Raw genomic sequence first — 6,386 nt, forward strand, 5'->3', positions numbered from 1 at the left:
TAACAATTTTCCATCCATTTAGATAACATATCATTGTAAAAAACAATTGTGCCGTTAAATAAAAGTAATGGGTTAGGGTTAGGGGATGAAAGCTCCAGCAATCAGAACAGAGTCCAATTGCGCTTGTGCACGGTCCTTGAACAGCTTCTGGCTGCCAATCTTCAGTTTCCAGAGGCCTGAAAATAATTTTCTGTTGATGTAAAAAATCCAAAATAGGGTTTAGAGAACTAGTGGTTATGTTTCTTAGGTTTGCACAGCCAATAGTGGTTGGCAGTTTTAGTGTGTGTGTTGTATTACACGATTCCTCAGAGAAAGAAACACTGAGCATGTCATATCTGAGTGTGCTACACACAGGTGAGTGGGCTATACAAACAACCTGTAGTAACGCACTCATCCTACTATATGCACACTAGACACTTTCTATAAACACTCCCTGCTACAAAAACTCATTAGGATAATATATGTTTACTTGAGCATTGCACTACAAAATCTTGCACTATGCACTGCTTCCCACAAAATCTCTCTTCTGCACAACAATTTAATGTACAAAAAAAATATATATATATATATTTTGCTCAATTTCATGTACAAATATTTCTTTTGCACAATTTCATGTACAGTATTTATGTAAAGTTCTTGTACAGTCTGAGTTTGTGTATGTCTAGGCAACTAGGTATAGTAGTTATAGTATGTATAGTCAGATGGTCTATTGTTTTTCCTATATTTGCATTGTTGTACGTTCCACTATATGTCCACACATGTAGCAGAATGACAATAAAGCTCAACTTGACTTGATTTGATATCATCGGTTTAGATGAAGGAAACTAATTGTGTGGCTCTCTACATCGCCCAGACTCACGATGGAGGCCCAAAAATGTGTGTGTCCAAGCCTTTGCGCGACATTTCGGATTTTCTGATACTTCTTCAGGCGAGCCTTGGACACAAAATGGCTGGAAATCTCTACAGCAGCCATTTATATGCCGTTTCTAAGTGGGCGTGTCCCCACGCACATCAAATCATCCAATGTCACTTTTGTCTTGTTTCAAAAATAGGGTTAGGGTTAGGTTAGGGATTACAGACCCAGAAGTCAGAGCAAAAGACCAACTCCGGTTGTGCATTGTCCTACTACTTCCACTGACCACTTCTAAAGGGGGAAGTCGTGGCCTAATGGTTAGAGAGTCGGACTCGTAATCGAAAGGTTGCGGGTTCGAGTCCCCGGCCGGCAGGGATTGTAGGTGGGGGGAGTGAATGTCCAGCGCTCTCTCCACCCTCAATACCACGACTGAGGTGCCCTTGAGCAAGGCACCGAACCCCCAATTGCTCCCCGGGCGCCGCAGCATGGCTGCACACTGCTCCGGGTGTGTGTTCACGGTGTGTGTGTGTGTGCATTTGTTCACTACTCACTGCTGTGTGTGTGCACTTGGATGAGTTAAACGCAGAGCACCAATTTCGAGTATGGGTCACCATACTTGACAATACGTCACGACTTGATCAGGCCCAGCTTTCAAAAACAATCCACTATCCTATGTATAAATCATGCATATACTGTTTTATCAATAAGTTGTTTATTTATTAAGGTGTTTTTATATATTCGTGTGTGTGTGTGTGAGTGTGTGTGTGAGTGTGTGTGTGTGTGTGTGTGTGTTCTCCTGTGTGATTAGGGATTACATGTCCAGAAGTCAGAACAATGTCTGGCTCCGGTTGTGCGCTGTCCTTACTACTTCCACTGACCAAAAAGGTAGTTTTTAATCAGCTGAACAACTATTTAAAGTCAAATGGATATCTGGACAATTTTCAATCTGTTTTCCGAGCACATCACAGCACAGAGACAGCACTCATTAAGATAATAAATGATATTCGCCTCAATTCTGATTCTGGCAAAATATCAGTGCTGGTACTACTAGATCTTAGTGCTGCGTTTGACACTGTCGATCATAACATACTTCTAGAGAGACTGGAAAACTGGGTCGGGCTTTCTGGGATGGCACTCAAATGGTTCAGGTCATACTTAGAAGGGAGAGGTTATTATGTGAGTATAGGAGAGCATAAGTCTAAGTGGACGGCCATGACATGTGGAGTCCCACAAGGCTCAATTCTTGCACCGCTCTTGTTTAACCTGTATATGCTCCCACTAAGTCAGATAATGATGAAGAACCAAATTGCCTATCACAGCTATGCTGATGATACCCAGATTTACCTAGCCTTATCTCCAAATGACTATAGCCCCATTGACTCCCTCTGCCAATGCATTGATGAAATTAACAGTTGGATGTGGCAGAACGTTCTTCAGTTAAACAAGGAGAAAACTGAAGTCATTGCATTTGGAAACAAATATGAAGTTCTCAAGGTGATTGCATACCTTGACTCTAGGGGTCAAACAACTAAAAATCAAGTCAGAAATCTTGGGGTGATTCTAGAGACAGACCTTAGTTTCAGTAGTCATGTCAAAGCAGTAACTAAATCAGCATACTATCATCTCAAAAACATTGCAAGAATTATAAGTTTTGTTTCCAGTCAAGACTTGGAGAAACTTGTTCATGCCTTTATCAGCAGCAGGGTGGATTACTGTAATGGTCTCCTCACCGGCCTTCCCAAGAAGACCATTAGACAGCTGCAGCTCATCCAGAACACTGCTGCCAGGATTCTGACTAGAACCAGAACATCTGAGCATATCACACCAGTCCTCAGGTCCTTACACTGGCTTCCAGTTACATTTAGGATTGACTTTAAAGTACTTTTACTCATTTATAAGTCACTCAATGGCCCAGGACCTAAATATATTGCTGATATGCTCACTGAATATAAACCAAACAGACCACTCAGATCATTAGGATGGAGTCAGTTAGAAATACCAAGGGTTCACACAAAACAAGGGGAGTCTGCTTTTAGCTATTATGCGGCCCGCAGTTGGAACCAGCTTCCAGAAGAGATCAGATGTGCTAAAACATTAGCCACATTTAAATCAAGACTCAAAACTCATCTGTTTAACTGTGCATTTGTTGAAAGAGCACTGTACTATATGTCCCAACTGACTGCAATGAATTTTATGTATAATCATTTCCTTTAAATTCATTTTAAATCAATTTCTATATCATCTTAAATTTCCTTGTTTTTATTATTTTTATTTCCATGTTTTTATTGATTTTTAATGTCTATTTCATTTTATTTTATGTAAAGCACTTTGAATTACCACTGTGTATGAAATGTGCTATATAAATAAACTTGCCTTGCCTTGCCTTGACCACTTCCAATCCTGTTTTGATCAGGCTCAGGTCCCAAAAACAGTCAACTATGTTATATTATAATTATGTATATACTGTTTATTTATTAAGTTAAGTTATTTATATAAATACATTTGTATTTCATAGATGTGAATCTGTGTGTATGTGTGTGTCTCTCTCTCTTCTTGTGTAGTGATAATCTGTATATAGTTATATGTGACCAGTCTGATAGGGGTATATCAGCCAGGTGTACTAGGTGTATTTTAGAGTATTTAGAAGCATTGATCTCGAATAACCTCTTGGTCTCTTGGGCTTTCCTGAATTCTTCCTCCTGGGAGCAGATTCTGTGGAATCTGCGGAGTTGTGATTTTAAAATTCCCCTGAACGTGTGTCGTGGGTGAAAACTGTGTCTGTGCAATAAGCAATGGGTATCTGTCTCCTTGAAGTAAACTCTGTAATCTAATTTGTTTTCTTTTAGAAATGTAGGACCTTTATAGGTGACTACATCTAGAATATTAATCTGGGTGCAATCTATTTCAAATTTGACTTTATGGATCTTTGGTGCTGATTCAAATGTTTAATAAAGTCATCAAAATCCTTTCTGGAGTGAACCCAAATTTTTCATTAAGTTGATTTCCAGCAACTTCAACACATATTCGTCCGGTCTCTTGGGATCAGGATATTTCTTCATACAATTATTCATGGCCTCCATGCCTCCATGTCTCAATGTTTGTATATAACTTAAGAGAAAAGCATCTGACGGAATTACTACATTTCTGGTTTTACTAATAAAATCATAGGTGTCCTCTAAGTAGATCTGGTGTTTTTGTGAAATGGCATTTAAGTGATATTCGACAAACTCTGCTGTATGGTATGTCTCACTACTACAATCTGAGACAATAGGCCTTCCTGGAGGTATTTTGTGTGGAACGGTCCAACTATCTGGATTTTTGTGTATTTTGGGAAGGAGATAGAATGTCCTTGGCCTCAGAATACCCAGGCCAAGGAGATATTCTCTCTGTTTACCACTTATGACTTCTTTTTCATACATATCTTCTAATATTTCTCTCACTTCTATTTGTGTTTGGGCATAAATGGGTTCATCCAAAGGGCCGTAATGATCTAAAATCTGTAACTGTCTCGTCCCCTCAAAAATGTAATCCTTAATATCCATCAGCACTACTGTGTTCCCCTTATCAGCAGGCTTGATAGTTTTCTTTAGCTCAGTTTAGTTTAAATAGTATCTGTGCAATCAAATCGACGATAATCTCTAGAAATAGTAGGAATAGCACATACAGTTTGTACAGGTTAAAAACCAGGTCTGGAATTGAGGGGGGATGCGGGGGGATGGCATCCCCCTGGTCAAAAAAATGACAAAAAGCATCCCCTCTGTAAAACCACCATCCCCTTTGGATTATTTGGTGTATTATGTAAAACTTATCATGCACATGAAATGGTAAAATTATGATTATTTCCGAACTAAATAACAGCGACTGGCCAATCAGAACTCGGTACTGTAACAAGCTGCGCACAAGCGGAAGCAATTTCGTAATCTTTCGTGCAAAATGGTTAAAGCGCAACTTTTGAATTTTTTTAAGACAACAGAAGGTATGATTTTTCCATGATTATAATTTAAAGACATTCTCCTGACATAATGCATGTGTGACTGTGAGGGACTGAGAGACGATAGGAGAGCTGATATAATCCAACTTTGAGAGAGAAAAAAAAAAACACGTCTTGAGGGTCCAAAAGCATTCACTGCGTGATGAAGCCCATTAGAATGTCCTTATAATTCCAGCAATGAAACAAAAAACAGCCATGTATGAGTTTTTACATTTTTATTTTCATTGCACAAGCAATGTAATTTTCTGTATATCAGTATGTGTGTGAGGCTGTTAGTGCAGAGCAACACAGTGTTTCATTCCGTGAATGAATCAGTTTCTGAACGAATCGAGTGACCCAGTGATTCAGTGGTCCATTCACTTGTTTCCTTTCTACTGAATCAGCCGTTTTGAATCGTTTGATTTGAAAGTCATTTATTAAAACAGGGACTTGCTACCACCTACTTTTATTGTCATATTTATTTAAATCTAAACCAGCCAAGGTGCCAGCACAAAAATACATTCAGCAAAATATTGTTTAATTATCAATAGCGACCAAACTTCCTCTATTTCAGGCCCCAGAAGGAAAAAAATAAACTTATAAATAATAGTTAAGTTAATAAGGCTAATTTTTCATTAAATATAAACCTTTTTAAAAATGAGACAAATTTTGTAATCGGTGTGTAAAATTAGCCACAGGACCCCCACCCCGGAGGCGCCGGTGACTGCTGCAGGATTACTGAAATCAGCCTGAATTACTCATCTTTTAGCATTCTTCATGATTGACTTGGACGAGACCATTGTTTAACAAGCATCTGCCGAACATTAAACACTGGTGCACAGAATAACAGCTGGAATATGTCAGGCAAATATTTCTCTATTAATATGCAGCCTCTTGGGTCCATGAGCCCATCAAAGAGCTCAACAGTCAGAAACAATACAGCTGTTTTCTGACTTTTTATCACGTTATTCATAAGTGTGGTAATATTTGAATTAGTCAGTGGCCAAAAAAACTGAGGATACAAACACAAGATTCACAATAAACAATACAAGAAGATAACACGGCAAAACACCAGAGAAAAATCAATTAAACCAGAGGCAAAAATCAACCCTGATGCAAAGAGCTATGACTAAACAAATAAGAATAATATAAAACTAGGAGTAAATAAACTTGATAAAATTGTTGATTTTCATTTTGTTGTTGTTTTTTGAGCTGGTGGGCTTGGCTCAGTTTATGAACAAGTTCATATCTTGGATTTGGTTTGGTGTCTATAAATTAATGAAATAATGAAATTTCTTCATCTGAACACACCATCACATTTGATCCTTACACGCGGATATTTTTTTTTAGATGCTGCCCTAACAGAAGACCGGACCAACACCAAAGGTGCAGCATGAGCAATCCCGACCCCTTCCAGGAACTCGTGGACACCCTCTGACGAGCTCTTGTTCAATCACCACTGCCAGCACCACCAATCACCTCAGGAACCAGTACCACCACTTCTTCTATTCCTGTGATCTTCAGTCCCATGGCCAGACCAGCGCCCTTCTCTGGTGTGGTGGA

The sequence above is a fragment of the Barbus barbus genome, assembly GCF_936440315.1.
Source record: "Barbus barbus genome assembly, chromosome: 50".
Taxonomy (NCBI): Eukaryota; Metazoa; Chordata; class Actinopteri; order Cypriniformes; family Cyprinidae; genus Barbus; species Barbus barbus.